Raw genomic sequence first — 24,259 nt, forward strand, 5'->3', positions numbered from 1 at the left:
CTTTAGAAAAGTTGCTACTGCTGACGCCAGCACGTGCGGCGCGTGAAACACCAATCCCTGCATTCTCCTTGATGCTTGAGTTGTATAGCGATAGGTCTATTCAATTATTCCTGGACGAATTGATTCTTGACGAGCGCATACGTCCGAGTGACGCAGTTCTCTTGTCCAATGCGTGAGCTGGGGTCGGCGAACGTCAATTTGGCATGGCTGCCGTGCGTTTTGCACCACGGATGTATCGCAGTGAAAAGGCGGAGAGCTTTTGAAGGAAAGGAGTCACGAAGCAGTCCGCTATATTTTCAAATGTTTTTACCGAAACGCTGGCTTTTGAGTTTCTGGCCTCTTCTTTTTTACCCACCAAACGATATGCGATTAAGTAAGGCCAAATTTAAGTTCGTTTATCCCAGGCCAAAAATCATTTCATGACCTCTTTAAAGCTGTACATGCGCGGTGTTCACTCGTTGCAGAAATGACCCTTAACTCGGCATGTTCACTCCGGTTGCACACGAACAATAAATGTGAAATAAAAATAAGAATTACGGAAGACCGAAAGAAAACCACTGTTAGCGTTTTGATAAAACGCTGAATGTGCTGCACTGTTGTTGGTTTTTCACATATCATTAGCGCTGGCAAGTAAATGCTGACACATCCTTAAACACTGTTTTTTGCTGTGATTTTTCACAGAAAAAAAAATCGGTTATGATTTTTGGTCGTCACGAAAGTGAGAAAAAGCACATACCACACGCCTGAACGCTAAAGAACGCACAAGCCAGCATGTATTCGCTTACTGCTGTGCTGTGAACGTCGTACTGCTGAGCATGCAATGTTCACAGCTCAACCGGCACGTGTCCGTCGATTCCGAAAGCGAGCAAAGCACGAGCCGAACCTACAAGCGCTGATAAAGGCGCCACTCAGAGGCTCGTTTCTACCTACGACCGTGATTTATATTCTGATGCTACTGACCAAAGGCTCGCCTCTGAAGGCTGAGCACAGTGGAGCAAATATTAACAGCAAACTTATGCGCTACTAAAATCTAATACAACATACCGGAGCGTATTTGTCGGAAACCGAATTCCACGCAATAGACAAGCGATCAACGCCACCGACGAGGCAACTGACGCTTTGTCAACGATGACAAAGCGTCAGTTGCCTGAGCGCCTTCATCTGCAAACAAAGGACGCACACGGGAATACTGAAATCTCAAGTGCACTATAAACGCACTGCAACATCAGTAAATAGAGAGTTCACAAAATACGTTTCAATAGTTCGAACGTTGTTCCAATTTCGGTGCCAGTCGGAAGTCAGAGCCATTCATTTCACGACGTTTCTCGTCCCCAACTGGCAGTTAGACCGCACCAGGTAGTGGCTGACCCCGTACGAAGAAACGCTCATCCGACTGTATCGGCAGCAAACAGCCCGTTGCTCTACTCAGCTCTACTCAGCTCACGCCCCGAGCGGCAGCGAGCGCTGCTCGAACGGGCTAGACGGGTAGCGGTGGCCTGCGGGGCCTTGGACTTGGGGACCTGACCCGGGGTGCGTCATCACTGAACATACTGAATTAAAGTTTTTACCACCACCACCACCAGCCCGTTGCCGGAGCCCACCCCCAGTGCCTGACGTGGAGGCGCAGCTGCGAGTTAATTGTTTGTTCCACAAAATTTATTCGCCAACTATCACTAAAAGGCTACAAGTAAATCCTGGTGAATCCCCCTTAAATTGACTGCCATTGATTGATCGTGCGCAAGCGCAAGCGCAAGCGTAAGTTTCGGAGCCGCTGAATGAGAATATTTGCGTCTACCAAAAACAAAAGTGACGTATAAGTTGGGTTCCCCGTCATAAACCACTCTCCGTTGGCGAAAAAAAGAAAAAAAAAAAAACACCGTACAAGGTGTAACAAATACCTTAAGTACCGCAAAAGGTTCACCATACTCTTTACTTTTTTATAATAGGGTATAGTTTAAATGCAAAAATTTTAGAAACACCCGATTGCTCGTGCTGAAAAACGCTTTGATTGGAAGAACGAACACTAAAGAGAGCTCTTTATTGAGGTACTCATATGGACACTGTGAATTGTTCTTTGCATCGTACTTAGAGTCCTCTCGTTCGAATTGTTTCGTGCCACCATTGCCCGTTCTGTGTATAACCTCTACCCAGTGCCTAGCGCGTGTAGTGTCAGACCAGAGCGGTGCGCTGTCATTTGGCATCCAGGGTCGTTACCCGGAATGCAGTGTAACTGGCGAATGACGCAGTAGTAATTGTGAAACTGGTTCTCATGAAGCATTCGTTTGGCACGTCAAACAATACGTGAATAACGGCATTATGAAGTGGTGGAAAGTGAGAAAAGTATGCTACCACTGCGTGTCCTTCAGGTAAAATGACAACTTCACCTATAAATTTGCCTGAAAACTGAAGTTCGATAAACGTATGGTGCCCAGAAGAGTTGTGCTGCCCCTTGTGTCTCCTCCTCGACCCGTCTCAGTAACAGAGCAGGCAGGAGATGTAACACAACTTCCCTTCCTTGAACAAATGAAACTTTCAGCTTTAGCCACCTAGTGCCGCCATTATGTCAACAAAAATACATATATTGCTTTCAGACGGAGTGTGCGGCTCTGATCCTTGCAGAAAAATATGCCGATAAAAATTTCTACGAGATGTTGCTCCAGATAGCACCGGAAGTGGAGAATTCTGCACCCGGAGAGCTGAACAGCCAAGGGTGAGGATGGAAATATTTAGTTTAATCATGCCAGTAAACGTAGCAGCTGAATCTCTTCAAAGTGCCGTAACATTGGCTGCATGCTTCCAGGCTGCCGTTCTTGAAACACGTCATCACCATAGGCAACACCCGGAAACCGTAAGTAACTTAAATCAAGGATTTAATATTCAGTATGATGCGTGTCTTTAGTGGTACTTGCTGAGCCTTTTTATTTTGATATTTTTTTATTTTATTGATATTTATAAAGGTATATTTAAATTCAGTGACTTTTCTTTGGATAGACTCTCCGCGGCTGAATACTTCGTTCCTAATTAACAGTCTAAATATAACTACCACTATTCAAATTAAGGCGCAATTGACTCAGTGCGTAGTAATTGTTATTTAATTTTATTCAGTAATAAACGATAATCAGTTGCACCATATGTGCAAATTTGAAAATTATCAAGTCTGGCAACGACGTTCCTTTGAGCTAAATTATTCTAAAAAGTTACCGTGCAGTGCGAATTTATTGTTGTATTAAGAGCATTGTGTAAGAATTGAAAGAAACTTATCCTGCTCTCAGTAAAGCTTAAGATATCAATTCCAGAAGTTTTCGTTCATTATTTTTTAGTAGTTGATGAGAATATGAAAGTACGAATCTAGCAACTTTGTCGCAATATCAAAAGTATAGATATTCCGTAAAAACCACGTAGTCTGTAAAAGGAAACACAATTTTAATAGCGGCTAATAATGCTGTATCATCGGATTCGTATATGAACTTGTCTTTTTCAGAACAGACCTTTCAAAAGTACCTTGCAAGAAAAAAATATATAACGTCTGTGTCATAAATATAAGCGCACTTAAGTTTTAGTTCCGCTGAAGCCCTGAATATTTAGAAAAAAGAAGCCTTCAGGCACCCATATGTTCAAATAATGTTATTTTTATTATTTTCACACATTACTGAAAATCCTATGATCCTTGCAAATCAAAATCAAGCAAATCCCCTATTTGCAAAAACGAACGAACTGATATAACCGAATCCATATAAGTAACAAAGCTGAAGCAAAAGTAGGCCGGAAAATGGTCTCCTGAAGATCCCACGACGTCATGACTTATCTAAAAAGTCGAGTGAACAAGAGATCTGTACGAAAAAAAAAATTGTAGTCTGTAATCCGTTTAGCTCCGTTTCTGAAAATAATGCAGATTTGTCACCCGGAAACCCGACCCTCGCTTTGCGTGATGCTGAGAAAAGAGATGGTACTAGGGTAGTCCCGTAGACGTGGACATGAGCCCATTAAATCATGCATGGTGGTTCTTTGATTAAGCCTATACATCTTATTTCCCTGAGCTTCAGATCTCTTGTCAACGGCTTGTTGCTCTAGATTCAACTTGTCCCTAAAAAACACGCATCCTAGCTGCACGAGCCTTCGTACAACAGGAAGAGCTGGAAGGTTATTGGGTCGCAAAGTAATGGAGTCTTTCATTCACAAGCATTACACATATGTATATATAAAGCTTCGAGCCTTCCCAAGTGACACAAAGTGGACTCCAAAAAGGGGTGCCTACGGGTGTCACATGGGCGTCTAAGGGACTCACCTAGGCTTCTGCCGAGGGACCTCTAATATATTTGTATCGAACTTCATATTATGGAATGTCTTTGTCGATTGTAATTATAGAAAATGTAGAGTTGTGCGAATAGCGAAAACGCTTAAGGCGAATCCAATTGGAATCGCAAAGTGCCGAATAGTGGCCAAACATTTGAATGTCTGATCGAATAAAAATACCCAAACAGTTTCCGCATTGTTCATAAGAACATACTTGGCGTCAAATATTTGTAATACGTTGTAAAGGCTAGCATAGCATTCCCGGCGTTCCTACGCGTCTCTTTAGAACGAGACGATGAGCGAACGAAACACAGTGCATTAACACGTGCTTTCTCAGCAGTGCGTGGCTGTAGCACTATCGAAGGTGCGCCAGCCTAGGGAGCTTAGTACAATATAGTTCATCCCCAGTATACAATTCGCCTATTTTCTCCAATATGTATAATAACTACACAAAAAAAAATTGTTTTTATGTCGGCGATTGCGTTCAGTAGAATGGTGGTATTTCCTAAAATGATTAACTCTTACTACTTCGTGAATTCTTAGAGCGTTTTCTTAACTGAAACGAAAAATAATAGATGAAACAAAACTTCCAAAAAACTGTGTTCAAAATGTTTACAAATAAAAATTGCATTTGGAGCTTGGGAATGAAACTGATGATACAGTTTTAAATTAGGTTTATGAATTAAAATACTTAAGTACTGTTTTTACGTCCATCCCTAAATGGGACAAGCATATTAACTTCATTTCTTCTCGCGCCCTTCGAAGGATAAAGTGCGTCAAACGCACATTGAAATACTCTCCTAACGAGGTCAAATGAATCCTGTATAAAACTCTCTTCCCGCAGTTTTTGAATATACATATATATGTTTTCTAGGACCCGTATTTAAGAAAAAACAACATTATTCTTTTTGATTTAATCCAGGCTAAGGCTGTTAGGTTTGTTTGAAATAGGTATGATCGACATTTCTCACCATCGTCTGCGATGACAGTCTTGGGAATTGAATCTTTGTCTCTCATGACGACCGTCGAGTGACTGAAGATGTTTCATAAAATAGTTAACGAGGATCGTGACATTCAGCGGATAAACTACAATCATTTAAAAGGTCTCACTCGCACGAGGCGGTCTCATACTTCGAACATGGTTTGCATTCCAGTTTCACCTCAATTGTTCTAAAAATGATGTTTTGCCACGCACTATTGAGTTGTGGAACAGCGTTGGTGGATATAGACCCATGCATCCCTATGGTCACTTTATACTAGAAACAGGGAAACTTACCCTGTTTGATGCGTGATGTTAAAACGATATTTCTAGTGTCCTGTTTTTGTTTCTTGCTCACTAGTTATTTATTTTAAGCACTACTGTTTATTCCTTCAATGTCCACAATTCAGGTCGCAGTATGCACAAAACAAGTGACCGCAAAAGCTGTTATTACGCATGGTCAACAGCCGCTTTTACGCATATCCACCTATTATTTACTCCAAAGCCTTTGGTCGCTGAAGTATGTAGGAAATGAAACAATCTGCCCGCATGAGTCGATACCCCTGTCTAAGAGTAAATCAACACGGGAATGGAACGCGGAACGAATAAAGGTGTATCACGAATAAACACCGAGCTGCCGCACATCATTGCGTGTTAATCAATTGGCTAGAGGAATGGACGGTTGTGGCTGAATTGTTCGAATCGGGTAACGTCTTGCTGACCCTTGACCTGACACATCTCTCGAAGCCGTTGGGAGCAACAAGTTAGCGAAAGAGACCGGTTCAATTATTGCTCTTATTTGTATTTTGATAGTATTTTCTTATTTCAATCGACCTAACGATTGAAAATGAGGTTATAGTGCGCAAGGTTGGCCGTAGGTTACCGAGCAATTTTCGTTCAAAACGACGACGTGCATGCCTATCGTCGAGTACAAACAAGAAACCGCGATCAGGACTCCTTTGTCTGAGCAATACAAGAAAGGAACTTTTTTTATTTCGTCGAAATGGCTTGTGCGTTAATACTTATGAATACATCCATGATTTAGATCTAACCGAGGCCACTGAGAATCATTTTGCCACGCAATCATATGGCGAAATAATTGCCAGTGCTATGGGTTACAACGAGCAAACCCGCATTTTCGACAGCAGTGCTGATGTTCGATGCATGGAATTGCACAATTACTGTAACATCAGATATCAAAAATTCAGATCAAATTGCTCGGGTCATTATTGTTAGATTCGAATTACAAACTTGACTGTTCTTTCTCGCTTACGAAAATGTGGTATTTTAAGCTATAATTCTATGTAATCACCGTAATCGTCCCACTCTTCCAAGATGGAAAAGGAGATAATATATTTAGTTATTTAGACGAGGAGCGTATCGTCTGCCCTTCAGATGTGACAAGTTTGGTTCTATCTAAATATAAGCAATGTTCTAGTGCAATTATACGGCTTACAGTTAGACGACCTACCGCCTGCGCTCTTTTTTCCACTAATCAAAAGCAAGTGGCGGAAGCCCGCCTTTTCTTTTTTTTTTTTTTTTTTTTTTACTGCTTTGCGTTTAAAACGGTCTTGCTCTTACCACTACCCTAATTCCCGTTCGCTTTACCAGAACTAGGGTGCAGAATTAAAATCAATATAATTTAAACCCTGAATATAAATCATACCAGTTTTACTATAATGATTAAAAACAAACCAGTCCCATATTTATATATATATATATATATATATATACTGCTAGCCTATACTTCTGTGCATTTGATCTGTATTTGCTTTATATTTGCGTAAATAATCATAAGGCAAGGAATATTTTAACAAGTAATAAGGCACGACAAAATTATTTCTCTCCGGAAAAGATGGGTGCGTTGAGGTTGAGTTTTACCTTCCATTTTCTTCAGTAACGTAATACCCAGTTGCGACAAAATCAGTACGCGAAAGATGAAGAAAAATCTAGAAGAATAATGAATGATCTCTAGGAATGTGTTCAGAACTCGAAGAAAAATTTTAAATAAAGCTTTCTTAAGGGCAAGATGGAACACTGTTCTGAACAGATGAGATATAGGTTTATTTATAGCATAGTTTTATCCTGTGAATCTGAATGAAATGTTCGTTTTTTCCTGAAATTGTAACTAAACGCGTTAAAACACTAATGTCCTCTGACCGGCCCTTACGTCGTAAGAAGATCCTTCGGCCGCCAATCGCCTGCCGTTTGAGGGTCACCTGTGCAAGTGAAAGCTTGCCACATATTAATCCGCACTGGCACCGGTCGTGACGTCTTTTCCTTCGCTTTAAAAAAAAAAATAGCAAGAGTGCGCGTGCAAACCTCTAATAGGCACTGAAGATGCTCGAGAACGGAGATTCCAAAAAGTCATTTTGTGACTTCACGCTGCGGGTAGGAGTGCCATCAACGATACATTGAAAAATACTCTCTGTGGCCTCCATGCAAGAAATAAAAAAAAAAAAAAGTTTGATTATTCAGATTTTGGAGCGCAAATGAAGACGATTTAAGTGTGCTTCCTCTAACGAATCGTTATTTTTTAGCTTCATTTGTTTATGTCAAAGTAAACGAATGTAGATTTCGTAAACATCTAATTTAAATTTATTAAGTCTGCTGTATTTGATTTTTAAAGACAATTATGATATCTTAATAAATAACTAATATAAATGCCTCCCGCACAAAAATTCAGATCTAATTATTACGGTTTTTTTTTATGAACTACAAGCTCACTGAATTAGACAGCTATCAGACGGGTGTCACATAAGCAATTCATCGCTCAGCCTTTATGTACAGTTCGCTAAGAAGAAGAAAAAAAAAAAAGAAGAAACATTTACACGTTCGAAACCCGGTGATTAATCAGAGAATGAGGACGACGGGGCCACTCCTTGACATGTCCGTCCTCCAGCACGCGAAGGTTGCATCGTATCCTGCTTTGACCACGCTAGCACGATGACAGAAAGACTTAATTGCCGTTCTCATTCCGCTGGTGACATTACGAAGCAGCTGCTCCTTGGTCCGGAACATACATCTATAGTTGGTGACAGTGGAAGCTCTTTCTACTCATGTCTACTTCAGCAGAGCGAAGGCTGTAGAGGTGCAACCTTCTTTTTAGCGTTAGCTCTGCTCATGTGGAACGGGAAGGGAGAGGTTTCCCCTGAAACATTTACTTTGTCACAGTCTATAAAGCAATGCCCATCCGCGGTGTACCAGAGGTCCCCATAGGACAAAGGCAGTCAACAGGAGAATGCGGATAAAAAATATTCTGATTTGTCGGATTGGGGATCGGATGTGGATGCCATGGGCTGCACAGGCGGGTCAGAAGCAGATATCCGCCGGTTCGGATGTAGATTTATTTCCAGAGGCAGCCCATGCACGTGCGCGACTGAAGAGTAAATATAATTTGAATAAGATAGTTTTACAGCGAAGAAAGCCATAAGAAAAATATACTTGTGGCAGAGAATCATTGTTTAAAAAAAAAGTGCGAATTGGGTGAAAAATTGTTTTTTACCCCAAGAGAGTTTTGATTCTGTCAAAATATAGCTTTTAAGCGTTCATCTCACAAGAAATGCTAACCGTATAAGATGTATAGAATACAGGGGCATCAAACGCACTTGAAAAGAGTGTTCTTGTTTAGCAGGGAAAAACTGCAAAACGTTCATCGGGCAAAAAGAAAAATCTGTCAATCAGCCAAAATGTAAAAAAGCTACCTTCGCCCCTTTTTCAACCTTCCTTATCCCAATCTGTTCCCGCTCAAAGGTGATGTCTAAGCTATGTGGAACAGCAGTGTGTTGCCATGTATTTTTTCTCATTGTCATCAAATTGCTGCAATTCTGACAGAAAATTCGAAAAGGCTTTTAGGCGGTATAGGAAAAAATAACTTACACTGTCTCGTGAACACTTGATTGGCCCCTTCAAGGTGGCAAGTGATGCCCCTTGGAGTCGTCATATCATCTAACTTTCGATTTGCTGGCCGTGTGGGGAAAACAACTTCTGAAGCATTTAGGGAGAGAAATTAACGACTTTGGGCTTTCGCACGCGCTCAAAGATATATGCTCACGGCCTCTTCAAGAAAATTTACAGGTGCACAGCTTCCACTAGATTGCTTCATTTCTTTAAACACACCAAACTAAAGAGCGCGCCTTTGCTCCATAACCATACAGAAAGGCTGCATTAAACAATGATGACATGGATGTTTTCTTGGCTGACAAAGAACATGGAGTGGCAAACAAAGCTCAAATCGAAGATGTCGAGGTTATGTCTGCTTGAGGACCTCCTTCGAAAACGGGAAGAGAAACCAAGGTTGCCCTATATGGTTTCGACGACACTGACGACAAAGTAGCAAACATGGCAAGCAATAAGCTAAAAAAAGAAATATTAACGTAATTTATTTTAGGTTGCTAACAAATTTTTGAATGTTTTAATTATAAAAGCAGGAGGATATTTATGACTCCTAAAGTGTAGAAATGCTTCCCCATTCTTACACGCAGCGCGCCTAGTCCTCCGCTGCGCGGAGGACAGCGGAGAGCACGCCCCGGCCCTCCGCGGCGCAACATGGTGTTGTTGAAGACATTGTTTATGATAAAGAATGACAGAAGGGGGGAAAGGTAGGAGGATAAAAGAGATATGGAGAGAGGGGGGGTGCCCCTAGTCCAGGGCTCCAATCGCAGCTATGACTACGCCGGCTCTTCCCACAAGCAGCTTCTGCTTGTCGGCTTCCTCACTGCGCAGTCCTGCTTCCCACTCTTCTTTTTTGGGCTCCTCCAACGGGGTCAGACCAGGGATCTTCTTACACACCCATGCCAGGAGATGGACGTCGGCCCAAGGTGCCTCGCAGAAGGGACAGCTCGTCGAATAAAAGCGCTCCGGGTACCAGGTGTGGAGTTTTGTCGGTGTAGTGACCGTGTCCGTCCTGTAACCTTCGCCAAATAAACTCTTCTTCTTTGCTTAGACTTTTGTGCAGTGCATGAAATTCTTTTCTTACTTGTCGCAGAGTTGTCAGGTACTTGTTGTAAGGCATATCCGGCGCGGGTTCCACTGGACATGGAGACGAGTCCCGGTAAAGAGCTGCTCGGGCCGCGGCGTTAGCCGCCTCGTTTCCTGTATGCCCCATGTGACCCGGGGCCCATACGAAATGCACTTCCATGGCTTGAACTTGAACTTTCTTCAATATGCGTAACGCTGGTAATCCCAAAACGCCTCGAGCGTAATTTCTGCAGGCCTTCTGCGAATCGGTGATCACCGTGGCTCGGGGATTGCATCTGACGGCGAGGGCAATGGCCACCTTCTCCCTTGTTCCGCCGAATTTGCCCGAATCGATGCCACTCGAAGAATCTTCCCTTGAGCATTGGCCACGGCGATTGCAGCCACTCCAAGTGACGGTCCGGCGGCGTCCACGAAGAGGTCCCCTCTCTGTTGTCCCAAGAGTGGGCGAGTGCCGCGGTCCGCGCTCTCCGACGTCCTTCGTCCCGTTCCGGGTGCATGTTCTTTGGAAGTTTGCTGATCTTGAACTTCTCTCTTGTATCGTGGTCTATTTCTTCTTCCCCTCGGGAACCTGGGTGCCCCCCGGGACTGCCATACCAAGTCTGTGGAGCAGCCATTTTCCATTGGTGGTAGCCTCTAGCCTCTTCAGTTGCGATATTACCTGGGCCTCGCGAAGCTCCTCCATGCTGTTGTGTACCCCCAGCCTGAGCAGCTTGGCCGTGGCTGTCCATTCCGGCAATCCTAGAGCGTTCTTGTATGCCGTCCTCAGGATAGCGTTCAGCTTGTTCATTTCGGTCTTGTTTAGCTTTAGGGAAGGAGTCCCGTAAGTCAGACTTGAGACAATGAAGGCCTGCACAAGCTGGACCGCCTCCTTCTCTTTGATGCCATGCCTCTTGTTCCTATTCCTTCGCATCATTCCGCCCACTTGCGTGGCCATAGTCTCCAGCAACTCTATCGTCGCCTTGTTTCTCAGACCCTGTGGAATGTGTTGTCCTAGGATCCTCACCACCTTGGGTTTGGGTACCGCCTGTCCGTCCACCATGATGTTGATGTGTTCGACTTGCTTTTCCCGCGGGTTGTTCAGTATTAGCACTTCAGATTTCTCTGGGGCGCAGCGAAGACCGCAGCTCCGAGCGTACTCCGCCGCGATGTCGGCCGCACTCTGAAGGCCTTCCTCGATCTTCCCGTCGCTCCCCGAACGACACCACAGAGTGATGTCATCCGCGTAGATCGCATGCTGCACCTGCGGCACCGCTTGCAGCGCCCCGGGTAGACCACGCATCGCCAGATTAAAAAGCAGATTAAAAAGCAAAAAGCAACGAAAGCAGAGCGTAAAACAAGTGACTAGCGAAAATTACTTGCTCCCTCTGCTCCTCCTCTCCTCCCCAGATCCTACGGGCCTCCGGCCACCCGTCACGCTTCCTTGACACGTGAGGCGAAAAAAGGAAGGGAGAGGCGTCGGCGCGTCTGCCACCCTCTCCCTTTTATCGGCGAGCGGGCCGCAGCGCCAAGAGAGGACTTCTCTCTGGGGTGAAGTTCCTTGGAACTATGACGCGTCGTAGCCAATGGGCATTCCATTTTCCTCAGCGAAAGGGAGAATGGAAATTTCTCTCACGTTTTCAAGTAACTGATATTGCCAGGGCCGCTCCATGAGACAATTACGCTTTCGCATTGAAAAACATCACGTACCAGTGGATCCAGGAGGCTGAACTCGTTCTTCTTTAGTGGCGGAACGTAAGCCAACAGAAGCCTTTGTACATAACTTTTGTAGTGCAGTTCCTGCATGCCATTCTAGCATCAAAGGTATTGGCGGAGAAAGTGTCCTCATTAGCGGGTCTTAAAATTCAAAACAACCCAGTCTGAGTTCGCCGATCGCTGGCGATCACCTATTTCAGCAAAGCAACCCGACAAATTAAACAATGCCCTTGTATGCGTTTTTCTTTTCTCGGCAGATTGAAAGTTGCGGCTGAGTATTTGGTTCGGATAACGCAGTGGTGGCGTCGTGTTGAATACTTAAACCGATAAAATAGTTGTCATTACTGAATCATATGATATTATTGCGAAAGCATTAACTGTCACATGGAGCGAGCCGGCGTCATCAGATTTGAAACCATGCCAAACGGCACTGAAAGCCTTCTCGAAGTCAAGCCAGCTCCCGTTTGCCGGTTAGCCAAGGCACCTTTTACACCGCTTCGATCCGATTGGCTAGCGCGCGTCGACCAGGATCCCAATGGCCGGACACGCAGCGCCATGGGACGGCCAATCGTTGAAACTAACGCTGCATGTTAGTTAAATCGACCGGCCACCTTATGGCGCTCCGTGTCCGTCAGCGCCAAATTAGCACCAGTCAGTGCGCCAACACGCGTGTTCCCGTACAAGAAGGGGAACACGCGTGTTGGCGCACTGACTGGTGCTAATTTGGTGCTGACGGACACGGAGCGCCATAAGGTGGCCGGTCGATTTAACTAACATGCAGCGTTAGTTTCAACGATTGTTCCCCTTCTTGTTCCCCTTCTCAGGGATTACTTTGTCATTCTGGTCCAGCTCGCTTGCACTTTTGCATTTAATTGCATATAATAATAATGTAAATGCTTTGGCATTCACAACTCATACGAAGTGCTTAGGTGTATCTCGATCCTTCTTTTCTTAGTGTTGTATCAGGAGTATTTCGCCGCCTTGAGTAACCGCATTTCAGTTGCCGTTTTCTATTTTCGGCCTAAATAAAATTACCGTATCCCATTGGCCTGCAACTTTGTATTTATCATGTTTCAAAAACATGGGCGGCCGTAAAGTGGGTGTTAAAACCAAATAAGAAAAATAACTATTAAAATTTCCTTTGCTTGGATCGCATCTGCTCGGGAGAGTGTGTGTGTTTCTAGAAGGATGGTTGCTTGTAATAGGAATACCATTAAAAATTCCATGAAATTTATTTCACCGTATCTGACTTGAGAGGTATTTTGTACAATAAGCCAAAAAACGGCTCGTGAAGTAGCAACAATATGTTTTCTTTCTTTTCATTCATGCCCAATTTCAAGATGTAAAATGAACGCGCGGATTGTTGGTAGGATGAGGTTCAAAACGTTTTGGGTGCGGTGTGTTCGCGAATACAAAATTCGTGGATGCGATCGAATGCGGATACCATAGTTTATGGACATAGCGAATACGGTTCGGGAGCGGATACAAATCCTGCGGATGGGAGATCGAACGAGGATTACGAAACTGTTTTCCGCGAAGGGCTGTACAGGTAACCTAGCTATCGGCTAATTTTATAGTTTTCGAAGTCTTTTTTTTTTAACTCGTAAGGTGTTGTTGAATTTGCGCCTTTTTTACTTCTCAATCTTTTCATATTTTATACTTTAATTTTGCCATCCTCCCACTTCCTCACTATTAAGACAAAAAAATACGGACAGAGAAGCGCATCATGCTCATAAGAACTCAGTTCTACCAAATGATATTATTCCTGTTGGATTCCCCAATAAACCCCATTTTATTGGTATTACTAATTTTCTCATAACAAATCTTCCAGACATTTGTTGCTTCAATTTCGATACTTAAAGAAACGTCAACTCCTCAACATAATCGCTGGAAAGTTTGTTTTCTTCCCATCGTATTCCATAAGCTCCGCGAGCTGCGCAAAATAGCGGGCTGAAGTAATTTTGGCTCTGTAATAAATGTGCAAATCTATAACGATTAGCCATATAAACAGAAACCCTCCTACCTCCAAAAGACAAAAAAGTACGGTCCAAATTGAAAACAAATCAGTGACGTTTTTCTAGGCACAGGGGTACAATGAGGCATTGTCTTGAAAGAAACATCTGAAGTGATAAACAGTATACCATTTTCTTGTCAGTGGTCTAAGATTTGAAACGAAGCTTGAGTGGTCTCTAGTAAAGATCATTGACTAATCCTAAACAATATTTATTTGTAGGTTGCAGCTTCTTTTAACGAGGTCACGTCAAAATGCAGGATGTAGAATAAATTCGATTTTATAAAATAAATTTGAGTACGATATAAAAAAAAAACTGTTTTGCGGGTTTACCTTTAAACACGAAACACTTTACATACCACACTTGATAAATCGAAACAGGTCTTGTAGTTAGTAGTGGGCAAAACTTCAAGGCCATCGCGGTATTTCCTTTCCCCTTTGTCAAAGACTAATATTTCGTCCATAACAAAATAGCGGTTTATTTCCGAAGGCCAATGAAAATGCAAGACACCTTTTGCTATGGGTTGGTGAAAACACCGGCATTTGCCCTTTGTCGGTATTGTACTTTTGGCACCTCCGCACAAGAACGCTTTCGGCTACAGTTATTCTTTTTTTTTATCGCAGGGGGTCACACAAAAATGTTTCAGTCTGATGCTTTTAACCCATATTACGAAAAAAAAAATCGGCGTGGGATGGCCAAAAAATACACGTTTTTCGTGTAAGGCTCGTGAAATTATGAGGCGCTGGGGAAAACCAGCCTTCTGCGTAAAGTCCTTATTTCGAACTATTTTTGTTAGCTTTCCGAAAGCGGCCCAGCACACGCCTCGTATCACTGAGCAGCAGTGTTTTTCCGCGGCATAAAGACCGACTGTATTAATCGCCGTCACCATGGTAACGAACGCCTAATGACTTTTCGGACCTTTTCGTCTGCGTTCACGGCGCTTCGCGGCGACAGTCTGTGGCTGCTCATTACAAACCTATTAAACTTTGGCTAGCAGACAGCGTTCGGAAAATGGTGCCAGCTGCTGGTGGCTTCACACGGTGGTACCGTGCATGCTTCCAATCATTCGGTGCTTGCTGCCATGGTGACTGCGATGAAAGCAGACCGCCTCCATGCTGCGGAAGAACATGTCGGCGCAGCGATAAAAGGTGCGTGCTGAGGCCCGTCTGACATGCTTTTCAATGGGCAGAACGCGAACAGAGTTCGAAATAAGGACTTAACGCTGAAGGCTGGTTTTCTCCAGCGCCACATAATTTGACGAGTTTTACTCAAAAGGCACGTTTTTAAAACGAAGTTTGGAGATATTCTTTTTTGTACAACATGGATTCAAAGTATTGATGCGCGGAAAATCTTACACATTCATCAATTTTAGACAATTTTACCCTTTATAACTTTGAATCACTGAACCGCTGAAGCAATTTCTCGTACCTCCGTCTTTGCAAGCCTGTCGAGATTGCTTATGTAACCAGGGCTAGAAAGCATAACTACTACACAGACAGCGAGAGCCTTCGTCTGTACGATTGAACGCATTAGAGACAATTTTGCTAAAAAAATATTAAAAAATGCGTGAACAAATCTCGAAATTATTTGTTCTTTTAGTTTTCGCCTAGAGAATTTGTGAATAAATATTTTATCGACGTTACAAGCGGCAATGTTAGGTGGGTTTTGTTCATTATTTTTTAAAACCGGAAGTTCGCAGGGACGTCAAGACTGCCACTCCACCCAGTAACGTTTACAATAAAAAAGCACCTTTCCATGACAGCGTACATGATACCTCACACACTGAGGACACGCGAACATTTGCAAAACGGAACGTCTCAAGTCACGACGTGAGAGGTTTCTTTCTGCCGGTGTGCGCGTGTTCTGAGTGTGTGAGTTATCTCGTGCGCTGTTACCTATCAGTCATGAAGAGACAACTCACCCAAACATGCATATGTAGAAGTTATGAATTAGACGCCACTCAAATGAGTTTTCGTGCATAAGCGTTTATCCCATCAACTTTACTCGTCGAATGTGTTACCGCGTCACATGTTCCCTTGTTTCTTGCATACAAAAAACATCTAGAAGAAGAGCAACCCTACAGTAACGACATTCCCCTCAGGTATATGCGCGATTGGTGTGAAGATAAAGATAAATAGCTTTTTCTCCAAGGCTTAGCAGCAGTGGGACACCGCTGGGAGAAGAGAATCCCACTCAAGAGAGTAGTTAGAAAGACCCAACACTCCCATTCGCCTGCAAAAGCTCCTTTACAGGAAGTTTCCTACACTAGGTCTCAGACACCCCGCGCATAAGAGCAGTTTGTCCTATATGTTTATTGAAACTTGGCCACATCAAATTGTTGGGAGGGGGGGGGGGGGGGGTTCTGTATAATGGTATAGGTCACTGTTGAAGCGGTTTATGCAGTTTATTATTATGGGATTTGGGAAACGACTTGTGCTTACCGCCTAAATGGTATCGTCATCGCTGGAACTGACAAAAAAGGTATTGATGGTAAATGACAGGGCTCAGAGACAATTTCTCCAATTACGTGGATGCGGTCAATCGACGTTCTTTTTTGTTGCAGCGGCAGTATCACTTTCGATGACCTGATAAATTCAGGGACGCCTGAAGACCACGCCACCATGAACTCCGTGTCTGCCAAAGTGCAGTTCGACCGGGACGCCTTTATTCAATTTTCATCGGTAAGTGTTAAAAAGCTAAATTTCTAACCTTTAGAACACCCGCATCTCACATGGAACAATATTCTAAAACTTAGCCATTGCCATGGCAACAGAGAGAGAATAGCAGCATGTGAAGCCCATTCCCCGGAGGTTGTTACAGTCCTGCAGTTTTCTGCGACCGGCCGGACCATCGTAGAGATTGTCGACATATTGAGGATCACTTGTCCATGTTTTATTAATTCACCCCTACGGAAAAGCTTAGTACACTTCGCAATTATCCCACATTCTATCGGGCGACGCGGATAATTGTGGGGCTGTTCGGTGGCACGCTCATATCGACTAAGGCGCTTCGCACATTCTAGCAACAATGCATTTAATTATTTTGTAGGTTATAAATAAAATTCCGTGTTTTCGGAAAAACACGAAGAGTTTCAACAAAACACTCGGGGGTATAATTTTTTGTAATATTAGATTTATCCGAAAAAGCAAGATTTTCGAGGTCACTACGGTAAAATTAAACCCAATACAAAAAAGTATCGTAGTGATACATCTTTTTGAAAGCACAAGGACGGTGTTCCTGAGGGCAATCAACTTTAGTTTTCTTTGATATATCAAACTCGTCACAAAAGGGAGTTAACATTTAACCGACTGAAGTTTCCGTGACCCATGCAATTCTGGGTCAAGAAAAAAGTCACTGCTCCTGTTTTCAGCATGAAGAATACTATGGGCGCTTCCTTGAAGGAGACCTGTTTGTATTCTAATAAGAATGAAACCCGTGAAACTGTAAATTTTATTAAGAGGGGACAGTGCAGCTGAAGATACTTGATTCCCAGGGACTACATCCGGATGTTTAGGTGTTTCAAAGCACTGACAATCACTAAAGTAACACTTTATTTCAACATTTGTTGTAGTACAGTTATTATTGCCAATCACATGAGTACCAATGCTAAGTGCAGCTGCTGGCATATCCTTCGATAAAGGCGAGTTATTATGAATATACCGTACGTTTGTGTCCGGATATTGTTTAATCTCGTTATAAAAAGTGTAAAAGTAAACAGTAAAAAAAATATTCTACTTACAAAAAACTGGCGAATATACAAAAATGATAAACCCCGAACTTTTTCCGAAAAAGAAACTCCGAACCACAAACTCCAAATTTAAGAAAGAAATAACTCTAAAAAGAACGAACTCCTAATTATTATGACTTCAAAATACAAGTCAAAAACAAACTCAAAGCAAGGTCGACGCATATTGTATATCATTATTGTCCTACATTTTTTTTAATTTGAAATTACAAATGGTTCCTGAGAGATTGCTTCATAGTCATAGGAAGTGTTTTACGTGCAGCACATTAGAACGCCAAATCGCGTCAAGCAGGCACAGAAAGGTGAATGACATTTTGAAAATAGTCCCTGAAAATCAATAAGACGAAATACCGGAACACTTTTTAAATGTCAGATTTTATACTCCTCAGTACATGGTTCGTTTCATTGAATGGGCAGCTGAGCATTCAGTTCCACCCGGATGCTGCATAATTCTTCTGATAAGCTAACTCTGAGCAGCCCCTTTTCTTACTTCCGAGGTCCGTGAGCCTCGACATAGTAAACTTTATGGAATATGACGCATGAATCATAGCCATTTCTGCTATACACGTTTTCACACAAAAAAAAAGACATTTTACGCATTGTTCACGCACCGCGCGAAGTAGTTCTTACAATATTAGGTTGTCGAAGGAAGAGGCGATGGTTTCGCCGTTTAAAACATGTACGACTTAATGAGATAAAATATATATTTTATGTAGTAAAATTAATGTACATTTATTTCCATTACCTATATAAAACGGGAAAGTTGAATTCTCCGCGAGAAGTGGGACCAATTTAATGTGGTCCTGAATTTTAAAACGAGCATTGTTGTCATCAGCATTCTCACGTTCACTGGGGTGAGGGTGTAATGCTAACGGATGAAGATTATGGGTGTTAGAAACTCCTCTTTTTTCCGGACTCTTTAGCCCCCCCCCCCCCCCCCCCCCCCCCCGCCGCCCCCGAGATGCTTTTCTCCCTCTAGAAGGTTAGCCTGTCCCTGAAATTTTGTTCAAATGCGCCAATCCTATCTCTCTCTCCAGTCACTTCATCCGCACGGAGCTAAAATAATAAGAGGGAACATCCGATGGTCAATATTTATTTCCTATGAGGTGCCATATGTTTAAATTGTCACTAATGGCAATTGATGAGGCGACGAATGACTGACGGAAACTGAGCGTCCAAAGGGGCAGGCTTGTGACAAAGAGAAGAAGCTTAACGTCTCGGACGTCCATGCCAGCGAAACAAGAGGATCATGCGCAGGGGCGAGACTGACTCCTGCTCGCCACGCGGAGTGTACAGGCGTGAGCTTCTTGAACAATCGGCGTAGAAGGTTCGGCGTCGAGAACATGTGGTCTCCGAACAAGCAACGGTGTTCTTGAATTCAACAGAACGCGACATTTACAGATACAACAAAAAATATTCATCCGCGACCATGCATGTTAACTCGGCCCTTTGCATGCGAGCCAAGCACGAAAAAGATTCGGCCACTGGCGCGCTGTAATGTCGCTGACATTCCGAGTGCCGAGGAAACACTTGTCGTCCTCGCCTTTGCTGCAGGCAACAAAGGCCCCGACGGGGTTCCGCAGAGCTAATCAAAGTCATTGCACTTCCTGCCTGACTTGTACAATACGGTCATGTTGATTGCCTACAGTCGTAGGCTCCACAGGGCGAATCGTCAGCAAAGATTCTTCAAATTACAGAGCCAGCAGAGCGAGTGGTGGACAAAAAGGACTTCCTCAGGAATACCGGCGAAACTTTGTTGTTCCCCAGACCACAGCAAGACACTCCTTTTCAGTTGTGGAGTTGCTTCTCTCCGCATTAGACAGCGTCCGACTTGCGAAGGCGATGTCTCGTTCTACCGCCTCCAGGCTTTGGACTAGTTCCGCGCCAAGTCCGGTGTTACTGGCGTCTATGTCGATCTTTGTTGCAACAAACTGCTCAAAATGGCAAGACTCGGGAAATTCTGGATAATTTGTTTTAGCTCATCTAATGACCTCTGGTATTTTTTTCTGTCCTTTCAAACTTTACAGCGTCCTGCTGAAGTGCCGCAGCGGTGCGGACAGCTTCGCGAAGTCCAGAACAAACCGCTTGTAGTAGGAACAGTGTCCGAGAAGTCTTCTCAAGGTCTTCTCCTAAGATGTCGCGTAAATGCAGTTACGACGCGTGTCTTCTCGAGGTCAGAGTGAACACCTTTGTTGTTCACGACGTGGCCAAGGATCCTTACTTCACCACAGTCGAATTGACATTTTCTAGAATTGAGTAACCGGCCGGCGGCCTTGATGGCTTAAAGAACTGCTCGAAGTCGTCTCAGGTGTTCGTTAAAGTCTAGTTAAAGTACTACATCATCATCAAGGTAGACGAGGCAGCTTTTTTATTTCATACCTTCTATCACGGTGTCCATGACACGCTGGAAGATAGCTGGTGTTGTACGAAGTCCTAACGGTATCACTTTGAACTCGTACAGTCCATCGGGAGTGACGAAAGCAGTTTTCTCGCGGTCGCGTTTGTTGACTTTAATCTGCCGGTAGCCACTTTTCAAGTCCATCGACGAAAACTATCGGCAGCGGCGCACCCGGTCTGATGTATCGACAAAGCGGGCAAGCGGATAGACGTTCTTGTTAGTCACACCGTTCAGCCAACGGTAGCCCACGCAAAACCTCATGGTTCTGTCCTTTATAAGGACCACAAAGCGCGCCGACGGACTTCTTGAGGGTTACTTGATATCCGTCGAGCATTTAATAAACTTGATGTTACATCACCTCCCTTACCTACATGAGACTCGGTATGGCGACTGCTGGACACGGAGAGCGTAGCCATCAGTAACGATGTCGTGGTTCGCTACCGCTGTTTGTCGCACGCTAGATAATGTGGTGAAACACTCGCCCAATTCACTCAGAACGTCAAGCAGCCTGTCCTCGTTCAGTAGCTGGGAGCCTCGAGTCAATGCTAAGTTCCAAAGGCGGCGATTTCGCCTGCTTCAATGATGTCCTCTCTTCGGAAAGTGCAACGATTGACGCTGAGTTTTATGGTTTGTGGATGTGACCCACAGCAAAACCTTTCGTCAAGTGTTGCGGCTTTTGTCAACAATTTGTGACCAGGATCTTGACGCGCCCATCTTAAAGTTCTGTTACTCCTCGTGCGGCACCGATTCTCGTTTCTATAAGGAAATGAATGCTTCCTTCGAGCAGAACTTTGCCGCAGAAAACACGGGATCACGGCGGTACGTTTTCGTGTTTCTTGAGGACTCTGACCGCAGATAACCGCTCTGGGTTCCTCCGTTGGTGGATCAAGTTTTCGTATCGCTAGCTGGTTGGCACCCAGGTCGATGACGGCGCCGTCCTCGTAGAGAAAAAGTCCATTCCGAGGATAACGCCCCTCGAAGAGTCTTGCAGAAAGACGAACATGACCCTCGACGCGAGAAGAGCTCCCATCTGGTTTGGGGAGGTGCCCTCCAGCGGTTCATAACTGAACGTCATACCGCGGCGTCGTCATTTCCACAAGACGGCTTGAAAACCTCTCACTCAAGATGGAGCAGTCTTCTCCGGGGTCCAGGAGTGCCGTCGCGTCGTGGCCGTCGATGGTCACGTTGAGGCTGTTGTACACCGTTGTAGAAGCGTCGCTCCGTTGCATGGCGACGATCGAGAGGGACGTTCTCGTCCTCTTTGAAGGCTCTTTACGTCCTCGCTCCGTAGAAACTCCAACTCCGGGGGTTTCCGTGTTTGGTTTCACCGTCTTGACAAAGCAACAGGCTCTCGCAACGGGGCCCTTTCATTGGCTAAGCTGGACCTCGTGGTGACGGCGACGGAGAGCCGCGGCGATGTGCAGGTGAAGAAGACTGAGGTTGTCGGAGGTACCCTTCGATCTCCCGCAGTCGCTCATCGTAGCATGGACGTGGGTTGTTTGGGTGGAAGCCTTGCAGCCCTATTCGCCGGTAGTGGTAACGGCGTAAATATGGTTGGCTTCCCACAGTGGCAGCAAAACAGGCGTCGATCGGCCTTTTCGAACAGGGTCCTCTGCAATCTACCATCACTGTGGAGTAGCGAACGTCCGCTTTAACAGGCTCGTGCAGATAAACCACGATGAGAACGTTGGCTCGTGGTTCTTAAACCAGCGCTTAAGTAAGCATTATCCAGGCACTGTTTTGGCGTCCAATTGTGTCACACCACTCGGTCGTACTGGTCGCGCCAGCCTTGAACGGCCTCGTGAATCTGGCCATGAAACCGTGCCGCTCTCCGAGTGGCAAAGGGTAGGAAAACGACGTAAAGGCAAGCTTGTGCCTTTTGCGACACGATCCACTTCATCGGAGTGTTCGCCTTCCTCGGCTGCTGTGACAGTTAACTGAAATCCGAAAGCTGGCCTTGGTTGCGGCGGCTGTCCCGGGTTCAGGGTTCATCGAAGGGGGAATAGCTGAAAAAGATCGATCCCTACAGATATTTTAAGGGTTACGTTTCACTGGCATAGAAGGCGATACCCAAACCTTCACCAATGTGCCACTAATTACGATTGATTAGCCGACGAATGACTGAAGGAAACTAAACGTTTAATGGGGCGAACTTATACCCGAAGCACAATAGATATCATCCGGCATCGCAAGCGTGGATGTCAGCGAAACAGCAGGATAGCGCAGGGGCCGGACTGACTCCGCCTCCCTCACGGAGCCCCTTATGTACACGCGTGGGCTTCTAGAAAAATCGGCGTGGAAGGTTCGGCGCGTAGAACATTCAGTTGTCGAACAGGCAACGGGGCTCTTGAATTTACAAGAATGCGACATTTACAAAAAAACATCAAATGGTGCATCCACGGCCAGACATCGAACATCGGCCCTTTGCGTGGCAGTCAAGAACGATAACCATTCGATCCAGAGGTGCACTTGCTCAGACACGCGCGTGACAATATGGCCTCGATTCAAAACTCGGTTTGCCACGCTGCATAACCGATTCAAAGGAGTACCACGGAACCTTGGGTCTTGTAACTAGCAAACGATATGAAATTCGACGTGGAGAGAAGGAGTAATACAGTCTCCATGTATCTGGGCTATCAGCCGCGGAGGGTCTGCGCTGCACAAATTTATACAGGCTGTACGAATGTTGCCACGCTTATTGGCGGCCCTAATGTTCTAAACGCCGGACCTTCAACGCCGATTTTTCCAGACACCAACACGTTCGCGTAAGCGGCTCCGCGTGGGGGGCCGGAGTGAGTCTTTCCCCAGCGCATATTCCGGCTGTTTCTTCGACATCAACGCAAGCGACGCTAACGTTCTTCTAGTTTAGGCACAGCTTAGGGGGTTCCATTAAACGCATAGTTCCTCCAGTTATTCGCCGCGTCATCATTTGTCATTCGTGACAATATGAATGGCTCGTCCGGTTATTGGGCAACCTTGCACGGCCAGAAACATGGGAGCCGCCAAGGCGCACACAATCTATGGGGCAATATAATGTCTTATTTACAGCAAGTGCGACCACCTAAAACACTTTCAATTTTGTTATAGAGTCTTTTATGTATATTTTAATATAGCACCTATATAGGCTCAGATATAAAATATACGGGTAATGTTCGTCATATTTGTACGTGTAATGTTACTGTTGGAAAGCCAGCCACTGAAAGCCGCACCTGTCGGTGTTGCGTAAAGAAAGAGCAATAAAGTATACTTATTTTATGTGTAAAAAGAAAAGCGCTATGTCTTCATACATAACAACCATAGTAAACATTCTGGCATTCGTTTTAACCTAGGGTACGACGGGGCAGCCTAAGCCAGCGCGGCTCTCTCACTTTAATGTTGTCAACAACGCCAACATCGTGGGCCGCTTCATTGGATACCACCAACAGGTATTGTGCTGTTTTTTGTTTTATATTCAGTAGATGAATTACTGTGGAATAAATATTGTCGCTTTTATATTAAGCATAACATATTTGACGAAATGAGCGATAACGAGCGAATCACATGCAAGATGTGTCACAAACTGTAGCGAATATAATGAAGGTAAATGAAAATAAAGAGTCGATTTCCTCTTAATAGTATTGTCGACTAGGGCAGACGAGAAACTAAAATATAAGAATATACAAGCCTCATAATTGATACTAAAACCGGAAAGCACAGAATGAGTGATTGGCCTTACATTTATCATCGTCTGCGTGGCCTATTGCTGAAAGGTCTTATTGTTGCTTATGCCATTTCTCGCGTTCTTGATAAACTTGCCTGTCTCTTCTTTCACCATAACCTAGATGGAAAAGAGACGCGTCTGAGCGGAATTGCATCGCTACATAGCAATGTGTTGAAGAGTCGCTCCCATTTCTGACAAACACTGTGTTGTGCGCGATCACACATAGGTGTGCCGCCTTTGAACGCAACGCGTAAGGGCCTATCTTCGCGTCGAGAGCACGACATGATAAATCTGTAGACGGATCCATCATGTGATGACACGTCTGTTGTTTGTGCGTCTCCCAAGCGCAAACCCGCGAAGGAGACGACGAGCAGACGACAGCGAGAATGAACCGTAGCTGTTCGCGACTCCACAGTGCCCCGAAACGTCAAGATCGTACGATCGCACTGTGCTACACTTG

At 44.4% G+C, this 24,259-nt stretch overlaps 1 long non-coding RNA gene across 1 annotated transcript in view; it reads left to right on the forward strand.

Annotated features, from left to right (window-relative positions):
* LOC121837589 overlaps positions 1-23,517 on the forward strand; it is a 47,338-nt gene extending 23,821 nt beyond the window's left edge. The window contains exons 3-4 of the long non-coding RNA XR_006078231.1: positions 16,520-16,637; positions 23,429-23,517. This is a non-coding gene — a long non-coding RNA (uncharacterized LOC121837589). The remainder of the gene's footprint in view (positions 1-16,519; positions 16,638-23,428) is intronic.
* The last annotated feature ends 742 nt before the right edge of the window (positions 23,518-24,259 follow it).

This window comes from Ixodes scapularis, unplaced genomic scaffold, assembly GCF_016920785.2.
Source record: "Ixodes scapularis isolate PalLabHiFi unplaced genomic scaffold, ASM1692078v2 PGA_scaffold4__175_contigs__length_147842914, whole genome shotgun sequence".
Lineage (NCBI taxonomy): Eukaryota > Metazoa > Arthropoda > Arachnida > Ixodida > Ixodidae > Ixodes > Ixodes scapularis.